The 22,210-nt window shown below is 38.8% G+C and overlaps 1 protein-coding gene across 1 annotated transcript in view; it reads right to left on the reverse strand.

The window, feature by feature from the left end:
• filip1l (filamin A interacting protein 1-like) overlaps positions 1–18,891 on the reverse strand; it is a 131,599-nt gene extending 112,708 nt beyond the window's left edge. The window contains exons 1-2 of the mRNA XM_017709621.2: positions 18,632–18,891; positions 12,785–12,881 (exon numbers count right to left, since the gene is read on the reverse strand). The gene's annotated coding sequence lies outside the window, so the exon portion shown is untranslated. The remainder of the gene's footprint in view (positions 1–12,784; positions 12,882–18,631) is intronic.
• Positions 18,892–22,210: the final 3,319 nt, after the last annotated feature.

Raw genomic sequence — 22,210 nt, forward strand, 5'->3', positions numbered from 1 at the left:
AAAGTGCAAATATGATGTGGTACTCAGGCTTTGACATTGGAAACATGTATCTAAAATTTAGGTTGCACTACAGCATTTAAGCAAATGCCCTGCCTTTGGATATAGTCCAAAATCTGTGAGGACCAGGATGGTTGGAGCCTGCCTCTGCAGTGCTGACTGACTGCAAATGGTAGAGTAAAACTGAAAACAGAGAGCATACCTAGGCTGCAGTGCAACACAGGCACATGTATTTACATTTCTCCATCGTAAAGTATTTATCCACACCAATCTTTGGACTGGGGCAGGACTTCAATACCTTACTATCACAGTCATGGATCCAGGTGTGCCACCAATCATGGCTGCAATAAAATTCCTCTAGCAGTAATGAACAGACTGAAAAAGCTTGCTGGATGAGTGGTTACAGACCAGAGTAATAGCCCATGTCACTGACCACACTGCATGGGTTAACAGTTTTACGATCACAGACAAGAGGAATGGGGCATTATGTGTGTGCCTAGATCCCCACAACCTAAACAAAGCAGTCCTTCAACAACACTTCTCCATCCTGACAACAAAAGACATGTTGTACAAGCTGGCCAATAAGAAAGTCTTTGCTATCTTAGATAAGAAGGATGGATACTGGCAAGTGAAACTTGACAGGGAATCAACTGACCAACAGCTATGCAGTTATCACTCGTTTAATATTTACTTATATGCCAGCAACACTTGTAAGGAATACTACAGACAGTAATGCTGTAATGACACTTTAATAGTAGAATAATATAACTTTTTAATACTTTTATATACAGGAAATAAGTGGGCAGCATTACATTTTTTGAAAGTGTCACATCTCCCTCCAGGAACTACAGCCTCAGACTACAACTCCCAGAAGCCCTCGCTGCCTCACGTGACTCAGGAATCCAACAGATTAACAGGTTAAGCACTCAGCTTCACTGGACTACTGATTATACACACACACACCTGTTCTTCTTACCTGCCTGTGTTAATGTAATATATTAGCCTGGGCTTTAGTTTACCTTATTGCGAAGTATCGTCTCACTATAAGCATACCAAGCATTCTCTCCTTGTTTTTTTGTCGACTGCCAGTGACCTGTTTTTCTCTCCTGACCTTGATTTTTGCCTTACCCTTTTGTCTTGTTATGGATTTCTGGTTTTTAACTTTTTGCTGTGGCTTTTCAACTGTGTTTTTGGCTCATCCTATTGTTATTAAAGATGTTGATAACATTAGCACCACAACTACACCATGGGCCATCCACAGCCTCATCTTCCTCCACCACGGCCATTCACACTTGTGACCATCATCAACCACTCTCTGCAATGGACACCTCTCACCCTCTCCCTACAGCTGGAACGTACAGTGATATTAAATTCACTGCTAATCAGGTGAAGGCTGAACTGAAAAAACTCAAGCAGAGCAAAGCAGCAGGACCTGATGGCATTGAGCCCAGGGTGCTGAAACTGTGTGCAGAGCAGTTGTGTGGAATTCTTCAGCACATCTTCAGTCTGAGCTGCAGCCTGAAGAGAGTCCCACTTATGTGGAAAACATCTTGTGTGGTTCCTGTCCCCGAGAAAAGGCAACTGGCAGGACCGAATGACTATCGACTGGTTGCACTGACATTCCACTTAATGAAGACACTTTAAAGGCTGATGCTAGCTCACCTGAGACCTCTGGTCAAAACAGCTCTTCATCCTCTGCAGTTTTCATACCAGGATGGCATTGGAGTGGTTGATGCAGTTATCTACCTGCTGGACAGAATGTACTCACGCCCGGACACATCAGGCAGCACTCTGAGGATCATGTTCTTCGATTTCTCCAGTGCATTCAACACCATACAGCCTGTAATGTTAGGGGAAAAACTAGGGCTGATGCAGGTGGATGAATCCATCATCTCATGGACAATGGACTATCTGACTGGACAACCTCAGTATGTGCGACTGACAAGACAAGGCTGTGTGCAGTGTTGGGGCACTCCAGGGGACTGTGTTAGCTCCATTCCTGTTCAACCTGTACACCTCCTACTTCAGGTACAACACAGAGTCGTGTCATCTGCAGAAATTCTCGGATGACACTGCCATTGTGGGGTGCACAAGGAATGGACAGGAGGAGGAAAACAGGAAGCTGGTGAAGGACTTTGTTGACTGGTGTAAGCTGAACCAGCTGCAGCTAAACATCAGTAAGTCTAAGGAGATGGTGCTGGACTTTGGGAAGTCCAAACCTGTCTTGTCAGCAGTCACTATTGATGGTATTAATGTGGAGGTGGTTGGGACATACAAATATCTGGGTGTGCACTTGGACAACAAGCTGGACTGGAGCTGTAACACTCTCGCAAGTGTACAAGAGAGGCCAAAGCTGTCTCTTCTTCCTCAGGACGCTGAGGTCTTTTGGGGTGTGCACTAAGCTTCTATGGACATTCTACCAGTCTGTTGTAGCTAGTGCTCTGTTCTATGCTGTTGTGTGCTGGGGCAGCAGCATAAAGAAAAGTGCTCTGAACAAAATTAGCAAACTTATTAGGAAGGCTGGCTCTGTTGTAAGAGTCAAGCTGGACTCTTTGGCGGTTATAGCAGAACAGAGGATGCTCAAGAAGCTGCTAGCCATCTTGGACAACACTTCACACCCTCTGCATGCTACACTGGATGAACGGAAAAGCTGTTACAGCTGCGCTGTGTTAAAGAGCACTGTGTGAGATCTTTCTTACCTACTGCTATAAGGCTCTACAACAATTCTCCTTACTGCAGAGACAGTACTGATCTCCTGCTGTCTGAACTGTGCTAAACCACGTAACTGTATCTCCTCTTTGATTAATGCACACAGTGCAATATATCACTATATATTTAACTATTAATGTAATGACACTTTTCACTATGCACTACAATACTGATGCAACTCAAAGTTAGTCATGTCTATAATATGTTAGACTACCTCAACCACTCAGTGCCTACATACAGCGAATACAGCGAATCTGCTTCATCTATCTATCTATCTATCTTTCTTAATAGCAGCCTCATCTACGAGCATGTTTCCGTCTGCCACCGTTTACGGGATACTTCTCCATCATGCAGACGGCGATCAATGAGGCTGTTCAGAAAATCTTAAACAACCAAGGTCAACTTCTGGGACATCACCAGCAGGTATTGGCAGGGATTACTCAGTCTGTTGGGGACCTTACACAACAACAATCTGAACAGCAGGCCTAGCTTGCTCAGGTTCTAACTGGGTATAGGGCATTTAATCTCATCTGCATAACTTCTCTGTTTGATCAGCTACCTTGGTATCTGTCCCAGTCTCTCCTACTACGGAGACCACTACAGTCAATGTTAATTCCGTTTTTCCAGTCAGTAAGCCCAAAATATTTTTACGGATTTCCAACGAATACCAAAGTTTTCTACTGCAGTGCTCTGTGTTTTTCAGTAACTCCACATCTAGTTCTGCTTAGGCTAAGATAGCATTTGTGGTTTCCTGCTTATCTGATAAAGCATTAGAGTAGGCTACTGCTGGACTCATCTTCAAAGCCTGTCTTATGAATAATTTTTAAAAGATTCAGTATAAGTCTTTGACTGTCTTAAAACCTTTAATCATAACCTCATGATGGCTATGTTTAAGGAGAACTGTTGTGTAAACTGTAACAAAGTAATTGCTTCGTGGCAGTCTAAGCCTATGCCTATTTGGATATGGACCAACTCATTTGTCTATTCATCTAGACCAACAATTGCAAAAATGGTTTATGCACAAGAGTTCTCCTCGTAAACTCCAGCTCCTGTTCTAGTCTTAACTCCAGTTCCAACACCAGCTCCGGTCCCCGTTCCAGTTCCAGTTTCACCTCCCGGTCTGGTGCCAGTTCCAGTGCCTGTTCCTGTTCCAGTTCCATCTCCCGGTCCGGTGCCAGTTCCAGTTCCAGATCATCTCCTGAACTCATGTAGTGTAATTCATCCAAAATGAGTAGAAATGAGGGGCTTTGTTGTTTATATAGATTGTATATTGTATTATATGTATTGTGGTGCAGCTTGGCCACACCGGCCTCAGGCATCAACCCTGAGAAAGTGTGTGGATTTTAATTCACATGTTAATGTTATGAGTGTTCCCACAAGGGCTGGTTTCAAAGTCTTTTCTCCTTCCTGTTATATGCTACCGCCACTCTTCTCATGTCGTTTCAGCACCAATAGATTCTAGAGCACAAAAAAACTATCCATACCAATGTTGTGGCCCAACTGCAAATTCCAGTCAAGGATCTTTGTACACCCATGAAAGTCACTGCATTGGATGGAGGACCCGTTGGACTGAACCCCATCTCCTTCATCACAGAATCAAGAAACCTCACAAGTCACTCACAATCACGCCAAGTATTCTGATTTGGCTGAGGTCTTTAATAAAAAGAACACCACATAACTCCTTCCTCATCAATCCTATGACCGTGCTATAGATATATAGAGGGAGCCACTTTGCCCAAAGCCAGAGTATACCCTTTAGCCCAAGAAGAAGAAAGAGCCATGGGAAAGCATATCAATGAGGCTCTATCCCAGCGCTTCATTTGTCCATCAACTTCTGTCATATCAAGATTTTGCTTTGTTAAAAAGAAAGATGGAAGCTTACAGTCATGCTTTGATTACCAGGCCCTTAATGAAATCTCCACAAAATTTACCTGCCCTTTGCCACTGATACTCTTAGCACTGGAACAGCTGAGAGGTGCCTAATACTTCACTACACTTCATCTTTGTAGTGCATATAATTTAGTCAGAGTAAAAGAAGGTGAAGAATAGAAGTTGAGTACCTCATAATGCCTTTCGGGTTCTACTGCACCCTGTGTCTTTCAGTTGTTCATCAATGATGTTCTCAGAGACATGACTGGTCAGTTTGTTATTGCTTAGATTGATGACATTTTGATTTATTCCCCCAATTTCAAAACTCATGTTAATCATGTTAGGCAAGCACTTCAATGTCTTTTAGATAAAGACTTGTTTGTTAGAGAGAAACATGAATTTCATATACAACAGATCTTGTTTCTACAGTATATCATTAGTGCTCAAGGCGTCACTATGGATGATCACATGGTTGAAGATGTTGTTAACTGGCCTAGTCCAAACTCTGTTAAAGATCTACAGAAGTTGGTTTGCACATTTCTATCGGCAATTTATCAGAAATTCTGGTGCCATAGCCACTCCCAAGACAGCTCTCCTGAAAGGAGCATCTAAGAAATTAATTTGGACCCCCGCTGCTGAGACAGGCTTTCAGAATTTTAAGATCAATGCACGCATGCTATCACGTATTCATCAAGAAGAAAATGAGGTCTCACATGAACCAGAACCCATTTTGCCACCCTGTGTACAAATCTCCTCTATTCACTGAGAAATTGACAAGATCTTATAAGCCTTATAAAACCTCACTGTTTCAAATAACTGTCCCTCATTGAAATCAGCTCAATTCCATGATCACTTGATCATATGGGCACACTCTTCCCCTAGATCAGGTCATCTGGGAGAATTTAGAACACAATGATTGCTGTCTACTTGTTATTTGTGGGAGACATTGAGGCAGGATGTTCAAAGATATCTTCTTATTCAGTATGTGTTCAAAGCAAAACCCCTAAAACTCTTCCTGTAGGCAAGCTAGTCCCGCTCCCAGTTTCTGAATGTCCCTGGTCACACATAGGTTTTGTCACAGATTCACCGCCTTCTGAGGAATTCACAGCCATTCTCACTATTATTGATCATTTATCATGTAGTGTTGGGTTTGTTCCATATAAATCATTGCCTTCCGCACTTGGCACTGTACACTCACATATTTCATAATTTTGCAATCACTGAGGATATCATGTCAGACTGTGGTTCCCAGTTTACATCACAAGTTTGGTGTGGATTTTGGGAACATCCGAGTATAAATGTCAGTTTGATCTCTGGATTCCATCTGCAATCAAATAGATGAGAGAGTAAACCAAGAATTAGGTATATTCCTGAGCATTTTGTATCAATAACCCTAGTGACTGATTTAAATATCTTTTGGGCTGAGATTGCTCAAGATTAATTGATCTTCCCTGCTACTCAACTCACTCTTTTTCAATGTGTGTTAGGATATCAGCCCCCATTAGCACCTTGGACTGCTACACCCTCTGACATCCCAGCAGTGGATAACTCAATGAGATGCAGCGAGGAGGTCTGGGAACAGACACATTGTAATACTGATTACACACACACCTATTCTTCATTACTTGTATTTGTTAGTTTACTATACATACCTGAGCTTTAGTTTAACTTATTGCAAAGTATCGTCTCACTAAGAGCATACCAAGCATTCTCTCCTTGTCTTTTTGTCGACTCCCGTGTATGACCTGTTTTTCTGTCCTGATCTTGATTTTTACCTTACCCTTTTGTCTTGCTGTGGATTTCTGGTTTTTGACTTTTTGCTCTGGCTTTTAGAGATGTTTTTGATCCTATTGTTATAAAAGGGGCGGTCATAGGCTGGAGGTTAGGGAACCGGCCTTGTGACCAGAAGGTCACTGGTTCGATCCCTAGACCTGACAGTACATGACTGATGTATCCTTGAGCAAGGCACCTAACCCGCAACTGCTCCCCAGGTGCTGCAGATAAGGCTGCGCACCGCTCCAGGCAAGTGTACTCACTGCCCCCTACTGTGTGTGTGCTCACTAGATATGATTAAATGCGGAGATGAAATTTCCACGTGGTGGGACTGATAAGGGTCTCTAAATCTTAAAGATCTTAACTGTCTGTGGTTTGTCTGTTTCCATCTTCCACAGTTAGAGGAAGCTAAATAATGCAAGGCAAACTGCATTGTCTATTTTCTTTTGGGTTCGCATAGCATTTTTAAAAGGCTGCATCTGGCTGCACTTTTCCCTGTTGCCAAGTATTATCATACATTATCATGGATTGGATAACAAGGCTTTATAAGTTGTATATGTAATGAAGACTCTCCAGATGGGTTTGAATCTATGATTCCCATTTACTCAAAAGTATCAGCATCAAAAATCACAAAAGCCACAATCAGAGTCAGAAACACTCCAAAAAGTAAAAAAAAAAAAAAAATAGAATAGATCACCACACAGCAAAAGTATCACAGAGAGTTAAAAAAAAACAGTTATAAAGGGGACTAGTGAGCTTCATCTGAGAGAAGTCAAGGTGTCACTAGGGAGCAAGTCAGTACTCAGGTGAGGCTGACCTCTGGTGACAAAGGCAGATGTTGCACCTGGCATAAGTGCAACGCAGATGCTCCGTGCTGGGATTTAACGTAAAGCACACTACATTTATATAACTTTGTCAAGTCAGAAGTACTAGGTTGTCGAACTGAGAACTTTTACTAGCTACCGACGTGACGGACGGTAACAAGCCACAAGAAACTTCCCCTTGAAGTAAACAGTTTGGTCTCATGGCGCAGCTAGTCAGCATAGCATTAGCATAAGCATCAGAAACCTACTGCCTAGCAGCGGAGTTACCCGGAGTTTGCTCTCCCAGTGAACATAAACAAGCAGGACTCGGTAACCGTTCCCGTTCACATTCCCAGAATGCCCAGAAAGTGGTCTGAACTACTGGGAATGTTCAGATCTCCTCGGGCAAAGTTGGACGTCCCCAATGCTGAGGTGAATTTGGACAGCCTTCGCTGCTATTCGCCCATCCTGGACATTGAGTGAGTCAAGTGTTTTTTTTTTCCCCTTAAGCGCACAAAGCGGCCAGGTAGTTTGAGGCCACACTGAACACAAGCGGCGGTTCGGGCCTGCAGTGCAAGTACATAAAATAAATAAATAAAAACCAAGGGGTAACCCATATTATTTGTGTTTATATGGGTGAACTTCCAGTGTTCTGAAGTTTTTTTTATTTTGGTGTTTCATGAGTGTTTGTGGGCCCACAGCAGTAATGTAATTTGTAATGATTCACTACCCATTGGGTTAACTGGTCATTATAATATTCTGCAATTTTATTTATCTTCAGGTAGTTATGTGAATCTTGAAAAGAAAATACATAATTCATACAGCATAACTAAGTGATTTGTTTGTGGGGAAGATGTTAATAAATATATCAGCTAATAGTACTTCGACTTACTTGGATTTTCTTTTTCATTTTCTCTGTTCCTGATTATTTCTGTGTACACACGATTGAGTGGGTTCTGGTACATTAACACAGTTCTAAATTTGTAAGGGAGGAGTTATAGCTGAGGTGTGATACCACTGGGAGAGTTTACAATTTCATTACAGTGGTAATTACTTAAAGGTGTAAATCAGTAGCTTACTAACCGCTCAAAATTAGTAGTCAACGCGAAGAACTCACCTCACTCCTAAAGCAAGGAAATGGGTCTGAGGGGGCACTACAACATGATACCAGACCATTCAGCAGACTTGGCCCTAGCTAGAGTTGTGATGTCAGCATCGGTAAGTAATTCGGCTCAGAATATCACCCAAATCCTGATTACTGCTGTGTTTTGGCCTTCATATTCCAACAAAGGGTTAAAACAATGGCCAGATTCACACATCAGATCACTCATCATGTATGAAGCAATTAAATATGCCAGGGGTGTCTACTCTTGCCTGCAAAGGGCCAGGATGCCTGCAGGTTTTTATTCAATGGCAAAAGGAGCATGCATGAATCAGTTGTTAAAGGCCAAGGCTAACCGATTAAACAAGTGGAATTAGGTGAGCTCCTGCTTGTTTGAATTGAAAACCTGTAGTCATACTTGACCTTTACAGGTAAGACTGGACACCCCTAAAAATGTTTTTTTAGATGCATCCATTAGATAAGATAAGAATTGTATTGTGAATGTATTGTTCATTTTTGCAACATTCTATATACACAAACATACTTTTAAAAAAGAACTTCTTTATTATTTGTTTTCAAAAAAGATTTTTAAGACTCCAAACTGAGTTAACGATGTAGGAATTACAACTGCTCATAAAAAAGGAGTCTCTGATTTTACTTTAGTGTTAGAGAAGGGCAAGACAGGATTATTACTAAAATTTAGTAGAGAAATTAGTTTAGAATTTAGTTTAGTAGAGAAATTGTGATGACAGTATTCAGTAATAATTTGTTAGCCAGGTAGAGGATATTTATTCAATAGTTTAAAAAAAACTATACATACTATATACTAGTACATACTATATTATTACCATTAATCTTAAAAAAGGGCCCCACAGTTGGCTAACATGAACCAGCTCACTCTGTCATACATAAGCCAGGGTTTTTTGTAATTAATTTTTTAAAGAAAAACAGAATCTTTATCATGTATGAAGCTAACTGGTAACTATGCAGCTGGCTTGCAGTCTACAGGTGCTGAACTAGCAGTAGCTGGCTAAGCTGGCAATATGGTACCATCTCATATTTAAAGACATATGTGGCAGACATTGAAAATTGAATTTCATTTTTCATTTGATCATTTTTTTAAATAAAGGAGTTTGAAGTAATATGTAAAGATTATGTTTCAAATATACTACAATTCCATACAGTCCATATATGGAAACCAGGTTGCAAAAACAGCCAAAATTAATTGTTTCTGTTATGTTGTAAGAACCACCTCATTTACATATTTCCACCTATACATGTACCTTTGGAGGAGCATGCACAAAACCTTTCATTATAACTGCGTAATGATTCATTGGCACCATGTCACACACCAAAAGCTATGGCTCTTCAGCTCGCTATAAGAAGAAGCAGGCTAGGTATTCCTTGCATGGACATCATGGCAGAGACTGCCTAGAAATAAAAGAAGATTGTGTTGGAGGAAGCAAGGACTGACAAATAAGAGTAAATCTTGGACTGGCTTTTGCTTATTGGCAATAGCTGAGATAATTCTTTGGCAGAGAGCAATAACGAACCAAGCACCATTTCAGGAACTAGTTCTCAATTTTCAATTATTGAGATTATTGATTAATATAATAGAAAATTAATTCACAATACATTCTCTGCTTGTTGTTTCTCTATACGAATGATTCAAATTGATCCAACAATTGCTAATGTATTTGTAGCTTTTTATGACTGTGCTTAAGACTGTAGTTTATTAGCATTTTTAAGACCGTGCCACATTGTGTTTAAAAGTCATGATGTTTTAAATAATTATTTATGTTCAGACTCCACAGATTGTTCAAAGACCAATTTTTAGTTAATTCGATAAAAATTCCAATAGTAAGAAAACATCACCTTTAAAACACAACAATTACAGAACAAATATACCTTTTTTTAAAGATGTGTGTTTGTAAAATTATCAGGCTCAGTAGAGTACAAAAAATTCTCAAATTTAAACTTTCTGTGCCACAAGATAAATACTGTAAAGCATACGACTGTACATATGTTTGAAGTCATAATTTGCATTCACTGCTGATGATGTCTGTGGTGGCTAGAGAATATATTGTCCATTCTGATTCTGGAGCCAAGATGTGTTTAAGTAAAATGTCCATATTTCCTGTACAATTTTGGAATATGCATATAATTGCAGAGTTTTAGATGTAAATAAGGTGTCGTTTGAAGCCATTTTCTTTATTTCAAACATAGAAAGAAATAGCAATAATAAACGAATAATTAGTATCATGAGCAGCATACAGCTTATGGAAAGTAAGAAACACACTCTAAGCTTTGAATGATGATATCATGTGTCCCTTCCATCATCATCTGCACAATACTCACATGACCAGGTTAAGCAGTGACATTACTGTCTAACGTGCACTTAATCTTTGTTCTTGTAGAAAAAACTAAATATGCACTGATGGCTGGAGAATTTCATGCCAATGAAGATGGAGCACACCTGAATCTTCTTGTTTAATTAATTGGCTTCAGTCTTCTCACAAATAATATTAATTAGATATGTGAGGTGTGGTCTTGCTTGGTCGCAATAAAAATCTGTGGTCACATCAGCCCTTTTTGTAAGACTGTCAAAGTGTTGATGGTCTAAAGTTTTCTCCACAGGTCCAGGACTCTAGTTTTAGAGGTCTAGTATCCAGCATAGTTTGATGATTTACCTGCTGATGAATATCTTTATCACCTGTTAATTGCTAAGTCTAGTGAGTGTGTTTGATGAAGGGTACTACCAATTTGTGTTGAACACTGGCTCTCCAGGACAGGAGTTGTGCACCCCTGGTTTTGTCCTAATAGTTGAAAACTAGTTATTTTTTTGTTTTGTTTTAAAAAGTGAATAAAGAAAAAGGGTTTTTTTGAGGCAGTTTGCTGGTCACCGGCAAAACCAGCTTATTTTGTGTTTGGGTGCTGGTCTGCCAGCACACAAAACATAACATTCACATACCAGTATAAAAACACAACATCTTTAAGTTTTGGAAGTGACCAGCACACCAGCATCAAAACACGACATACGATGCATGCCTGCATCAAAATACAACTAATACTGGTATATGCTGTTTTTTTGTTTTGTTTTGCTTTTTTATCAGGGATACCAAGCTGCTAGCTCTTGTAGTCAGCTAGCCCAGTGTTTCCCAATCCTGGGGAGGGTCCTTAAGGTGAGACACATCACTCCAGTGTCTGACTGGTTAACTTGTTCAATGCAGTTAGCAACATGAGGCACATGCTTGCTTGTGGAAATGCTCCATTGGGAGTACAAATCGCTGTTCATTTACACTCATTACTTTTGAGAGACAGAGATTTGTGCAAATTATGGCAACATGTCATATGGTGCTGATACCAGTGTTGAGGCAGTACAAAAAAATCATTGAGGGTCTGTAGTGATCACTGCACACTGAGTCAGATGATTACCAGATGAACTGTGTGACAACAGGAGTTTTATGCTGTTTCCCCATGGACTCTGGAACAAGCTTTGAAGGTAGGTTACATTGTTGAAAGACTTTGTGAAAATATTTGGCCTTCATGTTCTTCGACAGATGACAGCAATTTAGCAAGGACCAATACATGCAGGAATACACATCCAGGAATTACTCACAATGAATACAATGTGACTGAAGTGTACATAGGCAGATAAAATCCATACAATTTATTAGCACCCTGAAATGTCTTTACAAGGTACATTTTTTGTGTGTATTGGTCAGGATGTGTGTGGACAACGCATGTAATGTATTTGCTATTGAGTTCTACAAAAGTGTGGGACAGTTTTATTTGCATTATTCTTAACAAATTATTTAAGTAATTGATACAAAGATTGTTTGAGGTACATAGAAATCACCCAATATTCAGAAGGACTCAAATGCAAAATAAGGTGAAGTCTTACTTTAAGAATTAAAATAGGTCTATAATTTAATGGTCGTACTTACTACCATTTTAATCACCATATTTCCTTACATATCTCCACAAATATCTAAAGTTTGTTCACTGTATTGATGTGAACACAATGATTTGGAGCAGCACATATTGTAAATTTGTGTACTGAAATAATGTTTCAACACCCAAAGTCTGAATTTTGCAGGCAAAGTGCAGAGTTCCCCTTTAGCTTTTATAAATTCAGAACTATTTATGCTACAGACATGGTTCACATATCAAAACACTCAGCAGACCCAGCCCCTCACTAGCTAATATGATGTCATTACACTGTCCTGTCAGTATCAGCAAGTATTCTGGCTCAAAAACAACACAATTCCTGCTTTTATTATTGCTCTGCTTTTAGTCTGCATATTCCAACAAAGGGTTAAAACAGCAGCATGATTCACACATTGCAGCACTCAGCAAGACCCTGCCCTTACTAGTGACCAAATCTTGTTCTAACCAAACACCAGCCAGAACTCCAGCACTTAAAACAACCAAATCCACTGCTATTAACTCTCTGCTTTAGCCTTCATATGGCAACAAAAGGGTTAAACAGCAACGCAATTTACCCATCACAGCAATCAGCTGGACTTACCTGTCCAGAGTGAATTAGTGTCTAGAGACCTTGACCTGCCCTGCTCTCTTCTCAAAAATAGGAGTACCTCACATTCGACTTGCAGGAAGGATAGTATCTTTAAATGAAAAGGAAAGTGTCAGCTACCACATGTACAAATAAATCACATGCAAAATTTGGTCAAATTACACATTTTGCTGAACAATAACACAATTATTGTTTACTTGCTGAATTTAACATCACAGCAAGAAGGGTCGATTCCCCAGCCAGGCAACCTGGGTCCATTCTGTGTGGAGTTTGCATGTTTTCCCCATGTCTGTGTGCTTTTTCTCCCATAGTCTGATGACATACAGCCAGGCTAACTGGAGATATTAAATTGCCTAAGTGTGAGTGTCTGTGTGTCTGGTTTGTTTACACCGTCATCAAATAAATATAAGTGGTGCATGATGAACGCTACTGACATATGATTTCCACTGTATATAATACAGTCTTAACTGCATTTATGGATACAGTGATGGTTGGTGTTTGGTATTGACAGCAGTCCATCTGATGACATCCATCACAGAATTATGCCAGTTTCCTAAGGGATCAAAAGTCATAGGCACTGATTTGTGTTTTTTGGCCTAACAGTGATTTCTTCAGATTCTTTTGATGATATTGTGCAATATAGAAGGTGACTTAATGTCTTTGAAGTTGCTCACTGAGGAATTATGACAATGCATTTTTGCCAAAGTGGCAAGCATCAACCTATCCTTTCTCTCAAAGGACTAGACCTGGTGAGATGGGCTGTACACCAACCAGAGGGTGTCAAATCTCTGACAAAGAACCTCATTTTCTCCATGTGCAACTTATCCACCCCCTTTGATGTGTATACATCAGCACTAACACCCAACAACTCTGTCATCATTCCAATGTTACAATTACAATGTAAATTTTTTTGTTGAATTTACAGATATATTTTATTTCCACTGATTTTGATCATTTTGTTTTTGCTGGTGATTTTAACATACATTTTGACAATCACAATGACAATTATGCCAAAGAATTATGTGCCATATTGGACTATCTGAACTCTCTCAGCATGTGACTATGATCACGTATTGTCCAGTGGAGCTGTTCTGTTGCAACTCAGGCTCTCATACTACCATCTGTTTTTTGTTTTGTCATTTGTCTGTTTGCACTGATTTTCAATAGAACATTAGTGTATGATGGTTCCCTTTAACAGACTGCTATCCCTCAAGGGATATTTAATTTTTGGGCTACCGGTATGTGCTCGTACTTTACCTGTGACAGATAATGAATCGGGCAATTGTTTCCTACACGTGGGGTGTGCTGCTGCATTATTCTAACTTCTCTGCACAGCAAGATCTGCTGGAGGAGCAACAGAGCCAAAATGAAAAGGAAACAAGAAAAGAAAGGCAAGGTGGGGCAGCGGCGTCTTCCCAGAACCCACAGACCTCTGACTCTTTCTACAATGTTTGGTGTCTGATCACTGAAGAATAAACTGGATGAATTATGAGCTACCAGAATTCAACTTTTATTTTATGGAATCGTGTCTCCTGGGTTTTACCAAAAATTGGTTCCAGCATGATCTATCAGATGCTTTGATTTCCTTGGATGGCTTTTATTTCATTTGGATGGACAGAAATGAAAATTCCGATAAAAGTATAGGTGGAGGTGTGTCTTGTTAAGAAGTAGTGCACACAATGCACAGTTCGGGAGACGCAATCTAGATTTAGCGCCTTTATGTGTGACTTTTAGGTGCTTTCATCTTTTTTGAGAATTTGGGAGCATTTTATTGTGTATTGTTTACATTCTGCCAGATGGCAATGCTAATGCCTACATGTAGGATGTTTTCAATTGAAGGTAATTTTAATAATTGTAATCTAGAAATGGATTTCACCGATATGTTGATTTGATCAGATTCGATCAATATGTTGATTGTTGTACTTGTGGCAGTAAAGTTTTAGATAAGTGTTATGCGAACATTAAGGGCACCGAGAAGGCAGGTTAAGCCTCCTTTGTCTAATTCGGATCACAATATGATTTATCTTTTTCAATCCTATAAGCCTATTTTTAATTGCTGTAAGCCTCGGGTGAAAATTTGGCATGTTTGGAACAATGATGCTATTGAGACTGTGAAAGAATGTTTCATGGCCACAGACTGGGACATTTTTCACAAGCAGGACATGCAGCAGTGGCTGTCACAGACTACATGCATTTCTATATTGGCAATATGATTGCCAAATAGGTTATTTCAGTATAACCTAACAAGAAGGCCTTGTGTCACAAAAGAATTTAAGGATTGTAACAGTCATAAAAGGTTAGCTTTTCTGAAGGTAGACCATGTTCAAATTAGTTAAGATTATTCAGAAAGAGCCTAATTTTAAACTGAGGATGGCCATGAAAGTATACAAAAGCAAAATTAAGGACCACTATTGTCATAAGACATTCAGGAAAGTCGGAAGTTTTAAAAATTATGACTAACATGGATACAGGGAGGGAGATGCATTAGTACAGTAAATGAGTTGGGAAAAGCCAATGAAATAAATAAATTTTTAGATTTGACTCAGGGAATGCTTCTTCAGCACAGGAGTTAGATTACAACTGAAGAGTTATGGGCAAAGCCCAAGATTAGTGATAGATCAAATTACAAGTGCAGTCTGTGTTTTCAAAACTTTGTCAGAAGAAGGCCACTGGGCCCGAAGGGATTTCTGATTTTGTTTTACTTCAGTGTTGACAAGGTGCTTATAAATGTTTGTCTCTTAACTGAAAGCAGAGGTCAACAGTTTTTTAGATCCTTTCCAATTTACTTAAAAAGGGGCACTGATAATACAATGTGAGACTGATGCCAATGATTTTTAAACATCTTAATAACCCGACATCTTACATTTAAAACGTTTGGCAGACACCATTATCCAGAGCAACATATAATTTCATTTTTACACAGGTAGGTGAAGGTAATGTTAGGTATCTTGCCCATGGAAGACATGGTAATAGTGTAGGGCACTTCACTAGGTGGGGTATTGAACCCCAGTCTACAGCACTGAAGGCAGAGATGTTACCCACTACACTATACCAACCACATCTTATGTTTTTTTTTATTATTTATTGATTTTAGCTCTGTTTTTAACACAGTACAACCCCTTCTGCTGATCAACAACATTTTAGATATAAGGATCAATTCTGTTACTGTAGGGTGGTACTGTTCCTTCCTATCAATTCAGACACAATAGGTCAAGGTCAATGGATGTCTTTCAGATGTGAAAACCTTAAGTACAGAGATGCCACAATGTTGCATTTGTTCTCCATTTTTGTTTATACTTTACACTGATGATTGTAAGAGTATATACCCAGACAATTTTTTGTGTACATTTTCAGATGATACTGCTGTTTTAAGTTGAGCATGAAAAGCCCTTAAATCTTAAGAATTAACACATCACCTTGGTGTACTAACAAACTTGAATCTCAGTTGTTGCAGTCATGCCAAAGGCTGACTAAACATGGAGAAGCAGTGTCTAGCTACTATACTGCTCATAAATGAAACCAGTTCACTGAAAGCATTACAAAAGCCCACACACCAGGTACTTTTATTCACTGTTAGCTTTACTGCGCTTCTCTCCTGAAATGGCACTATTATTATTCATTTTTGTTTCTGATGTTTCTTCACTTTTAAAATCTATTTTTTAGATATGTTTATGTTTTAATCAGGTTTACTTTTTAAATTATAATTTGAATAATCTTTATATTTCATCATTTGTAAAGCACATTGAATGACCACAGTGTATGGAAAGGTGCTGCAGTACCTCACAAGAGTGAGTACATCCCTCACATTTCTGCAAATATTTTATTATATCTTTTCCTAGGACAACATTATAGAAATGAAACTTGGATATAACTTAAAGTAGTCAGTGTACAGCTTGTATAGAAGTATAGATTTACTGTCCTCTGAAATGTCCAAATGAAATGAAATTGTGCCCAATTTTGTCATGGTCCCTCCCTAGTGTCATATGACTCATTAGAGTTACAAGGTTCCAGGTGTGAATGGGGAGCAGGGCTGTTAAATTTTGTATTTTGGGTACAATTCACTCATACTGGCCACTCAATAATCAACATGGCACCTCATGGCAAAGAACTCTCTGAAGATGTGAGAAATATAGTTGTTGCTTTCCACAAAGATTACCTAGGCTATAAGAAGACTGTTAACACCCTGAAACTGAGCTATAGCACAGTGGCCAAGGTCATACAGTGGTTTTCCTGGACAGGTTCCACTCTGAACAGGCCTCACCAGGATCGACCAAAGAAGATGAGTCCACATGTTCAGCGTCATACCCAGAGGCTTCAAAAAATAGATGCATGAGTGCTGCCAGCATTGCTGCAGAAGTTGAAGAAGTGGGAAGTCAGCCTGTCAGTGCTCAGACAATACGCCGCACAATGCATCAACTCAGTTTGCATGGCTGTCATCCCAAAAGGAAGCCTCTTCTGAAGCTGATGCACAAGAAAGCCCGCAAACAGTTTGCTGAAGACAAGCAGTCCAAGAATATGCATTTGCCTTGCTGAAGGTAAAGATGATGGACTGGCCAAGTATGTCTCCAGACCTAAACCCAATTGAGCACCTGTGGGGCATCCTTAAGTGGAAGGAGGAGGACATCCACCAGCTTTGTGATGTCATCATGGAGGAGTGGAAGAGGATTCCAGGAGCAACCTGTGCAGCTCTGGTCAATTCCTTGCCCAAGAGGGTTAAGATAATGCTAGATAACATTGGTGGTCACTCATATATTGACACTTTGAGCACAATTTGAACATGTTCACTGTGAATTGTATTCACTTGTGTTGCCAGCTATTTAGACATTAATGGCTGTGTTGAGTTATTTTCAGAGGACAGTAAACCTATACTGCTATACACTGACTGCTTTAAGTTATAACCAACTTTCATTTCTATAGTGTTGTCCCATGAAGTTATAATAAAATATTTGCAGAAATGTGAGGGGTGTACTCAGTTTTGTAAGATACTGTATAGAAATAAGCTTGCCTTGTGTTTCTACTTCACAGACTCTTGTGCTCCTGAAATCCAGCTCCCAGAATTCAGAGGAGAATCACATGACTCAGAACTCTCAGGCACCAGCCTATCTCAGATTAGCTTTGCTTTAATGTCTGTCCTGCTGTGTTTTTGACTTGATTTGTTCTTGGGATTTTTTACTTTTCTTTTTCTTTTTTTTCTTTTTTTTTGACTTCTCACTGGGTGTCCCTTTTGGCTTTGTTTGCTCTTTCTTGATTTTGACCTTGGCCTGTTTAATTGCTAAGAGAGTTTGGATATCCCATTTGTCATTAACACACTGCCTTTACCAGTACAATAACTTTAATAAATACAAGCCTTTGTCATGAAAATATCTATCTGAATTGGTGACATAGTAGAGCTATAGCTCTGCATTGAACATATTAATACACTATAAAGAAATGACTATGAAGTGATTAGAAGCTGCAGCCTTAGTCAAAGGGAATTGATCATAGTGACAACTTAATTTCTTTTTTAAAAATGAAAGAGCAGTAATACAATAATCAGCGTCAGTGTTATCATGCAGTGCAGAGACAATCTCCCTGTCAGCTCCAGGGACTCAAAGTTTCATTTTTGGATTTATGTTTGTGTAGTTGCAAAAAAAAAGATAAAAATGTGTTATGCCTTTTCATCAAAGCCTAGCCTGCTAATCATAGATGAGTAATGTGTCAAGTACAGCTGTGGAGCCAGCACACTGCTCAAGCACTCATTTGTGAGGAAGAAGTTTGCAGCTTTGTCAGCTCTTAATTCTAGTGTGTGTGTGTGTGTGTGTGTATGATGTGCACATGTGTGTCTCTGTCAGCCATTCTTACCTCTGGCTCTTGGCTGTAAATAATTTCCAGTTGCTGTAGCTGTGGCACACAGTGGACCCTACAAAATGTAACCCAGCATAAAGAATTAGACTCTTCTTCTCACCACTTCCTCTTCTCCAGTGTTCTTCTTTCCTTCACTGCCTATCTGGAAATTGTTTCTCTGAAAGTAATGTAACAGGAGTGTAGATACTGTGAAGGGTGAATGACAGTGTTAAGCAGTTCCTGCTGGTCCTGCTGAAAAATAGAAAGCCTTTTGCAGAGAGGAACGAATGAACAGAGAAGTGAGAGGGAGGAAGGGAGGGAGAGACAGGACATGACCTGACATGCAGATATCAGTGGCACTGCTAAATATAACATCTCTCTCGCTCCCTCTTACACACATTCAAGCTCTCATGCACACACACCCTTTCCCTCAGAGTCACTTGGACAGATGGCCTTGTCGGGAGACTGTACACTCAGGAACTCAGATATTTATAGATATAGAGAGAAGACAGTAGAGTACCTCTAATTTGTTTAATTTGGTCCACACATCCATGCTCTCATGCATGCACACAGACACACCTTCCTGGACTTTTGGACAAGTGATTTTCTTAGGGTAAATGCAAATTCCAATTTTTTTCACCAATATCCAGTAAAAGCAACAGTGATTACATAGTTTAATTAGTGACATATTGCATCTACACTCAGTGGTTCCAGCTTCTCCATGATTCTAGCCCTCTTACTCTCATTTTTGCAGCTTGTGTACTTGTCTCAAAGTGGAAGCTATCAGGGGGAACTGTAGCTTTCCACCTCGCTAGTACTTTCATTAGTTTGCTGCTCACAGAGTCAAACACTTTCAGCGCCCCTTATGTGTACACCTCTAGTGGCATATTTTGGAGTTGCAGTTGCAATTTCAGCTCCCTTTTGAATGTGCTCCTAGTTCATTCCTTGTGGCTGCACACTCTGCCTGAGCACAAAAAGAAACATCTGTTGTTTTTTTAATTACCAAAGTATATTTTTGTTTATGCAATAGGACAACAAATAATGTACTATCCAGTAGAGATCAATGAGAGCATATCAATGTCAATCATTTTTACAATTCTTCATTAACTTGCTACATTAACTACTCAGTAGGTAATAGTGAAATAATGATTGGGGTAGTTAATTCACTATTAACTAAACAATAACTACTGAGTCTTATAGAGAATTACTTAGTAACTATTGTTTCGTAGAATAATTACTCGTAGAATAATTAACATTCATTGCTCAAAAGTATTACAAGGTTCCTGGTAAACTACTAACTGATGCAATGTATTCCAACACTTCTAACAGTATTGAAATCCACAAAACAGTGTGCAGTCTCTAAAGTATAATTGATTATATCCTTAATTGTTGCACATAGAAACATAATTGTACATAGTTTCCTCAGAGAAGTGATTATGTAATTACTAGTCTGTTAGATAATGAATGAGGTGTTGCTGTCAACTCATTACTAATGAACAAGGTGTTACTGCATCCTTCATTAGGAGTTAATGATGATCTGGAACAGTACTATAAAGTGAAACACATGGTAATTCATCAATAATGAAATAGGAGATGATGATCAGGAACAATATAAAGTTAAATACATTAGAAACAAAAATCTTTAAAGAAATCATGTACTGTAATAGAAAATTTTAAAGATATTTAAAAAGTAAGAGTAAATAAGTTGTGCATTGAGTCCTTTTTTAATTTAACAGTCCAAATGTGAAAACATTCGAGTTAGTTAGATACATCACTGAAAATAACACACCCAAACAGAATGAAATCAAAATGTCATTACTACTGAAGGAGAAAATCTCAGACAGGAGAAAGTCTCTGAGCTGAGACTGATCACAATATGTTTGCTAGTTCATTAATTACACATCTTTCTGTTTCATATCTGAGGCACATTTAACTACGTATTACCTTAGCTCAAATGAGCTAAATTAACCAACTCGCTAGCAGTTACTGGCCATAATTAACTCCTAGTTCATTAGTAATGAGTTACAACATGTTTCACTTTATAATACTGTACCTGAACATCATTCACTCCTAACGAAGAACACAGTAACACCACAGTAAATTCACAGCACAGTATAGTCATAGTAAGAGAATGTGAAGGTAGGGTACATACACAGCCATATATTTCTGTGAGTCCTCTCTTCAACTGACTTTGCCCTCAAGAGGACTTTAAAGGAGAACTACTGTTCAGAAGAAACAACACTGGCACAAAAGCTCCTGCAGAAAAGAATGGCGTTTTCTTTTCTAAAGATGAGAGGTAAGCAGACTGGTCTAATGAATACTGTAGTATTTTAGCATTTATCCCATTTGTAGGCTGATGTGCAAATTGGTTCACACTGCCAAATATGAAGATGTGTAATAGTCAGTCCAGTGCTCTGATGTCCTCAGCCTTTTCTGAGGATTCCTGTTTCTATGAATAGAAATAGAGGACATAATTATTTATATTTTAGACACTACATACTTCATATCTTGTTCATGTTAACTAATACATTATTACATGTTAGTTAGTCAACACTTAATGTAAAGTGTTACCTATTTCACTACTATTACACACGTTGGAATATACTACACCAGGAAACAGTTCAACAGGAACTTTGTAAGACTCAGCTATTGAGCAATTAATATTGAATTGATCAGCAATTGGATAGTTATTATAAGAAGCCATGGTAATTCTCTATGAGATGCCATAGTTATTGTTTAGTTAATTGTTAGTTCCCTATTACCTACTGAGTAGTTAACTAGTGGTCATAGGTAGTTAAGAATAATTACTTAAATTTTATTGCAGCACTACTCATTCATTCCTGATTAGTACTATGTTGATATTTTTACAATGTTTTAAAAAGTTAAACTTTACTGAAATATTGAAACTCTTTACAATATGAATTCAGTAAGATGGTCCCTAATAAAAATACTTAAAGATTAGGACCTCACAAATGGAAGTGTTAACTGGAGTTGCCCAGGCAGAAACTGACCAACTCACACAAACCCACAGTTTTCATCCTCTTCTCTGGGCAAGTAGGGGTCATCACATGGCTTCTCTTTGCCTCTCTGAAATATTTCAAACCTTTTGATTTGTACAGCATTATCTCCAAATGTCATGGTCACCTGAAACAGCCTTATTTACAAACCTTAGATCACTTCTTTAATTAGCTTTAACACTAACATGTAACATTATTTAGCATTATTTATGTAATAATATTTATCAAAAATTCTTTCATTATTTCCAAACCTAGAAGTAGTGTATTTTTAAATGAATTATAAGCCAAGGCCACATTCAGACCTAGACCTTTGAGCTTTATTTACTTTATCTGTTATTTAACATTTGTGATGTTTCAATTAAGTTTCTGCTATGTATGTCATTTTACTTTTCAAAGACATTTTAAATAATTTTCATGGTATGAACAGAATCCTACTTTGTGTGGTTTTCCAGGCCATATCCTTTGATGAGGTCTTTCTTAAACACACAAATATGCCTTCTTGAGCCATACTCAAGGTCACTCGCAGATGCACACACACACTGAGATTTGCCCATACACAGATAGAGCTATACAACACAAT

The sequence above is a fragment of the Pygocentrus nattereri genome, chromosome 25 (assembly GCF_015220715.1).
Source record: "Pygocentrus nattereri isolate fPygNat1 chromosome 25, fPygNat1.pri, whole genome shotgun sequence".
Lineage (NCBI taxonomy): Eukaryota > Metazoa > Chordata > Actinopteri > Characiformes > Serrasalmidae > Pygocentrus > Pygocentrus nattereri.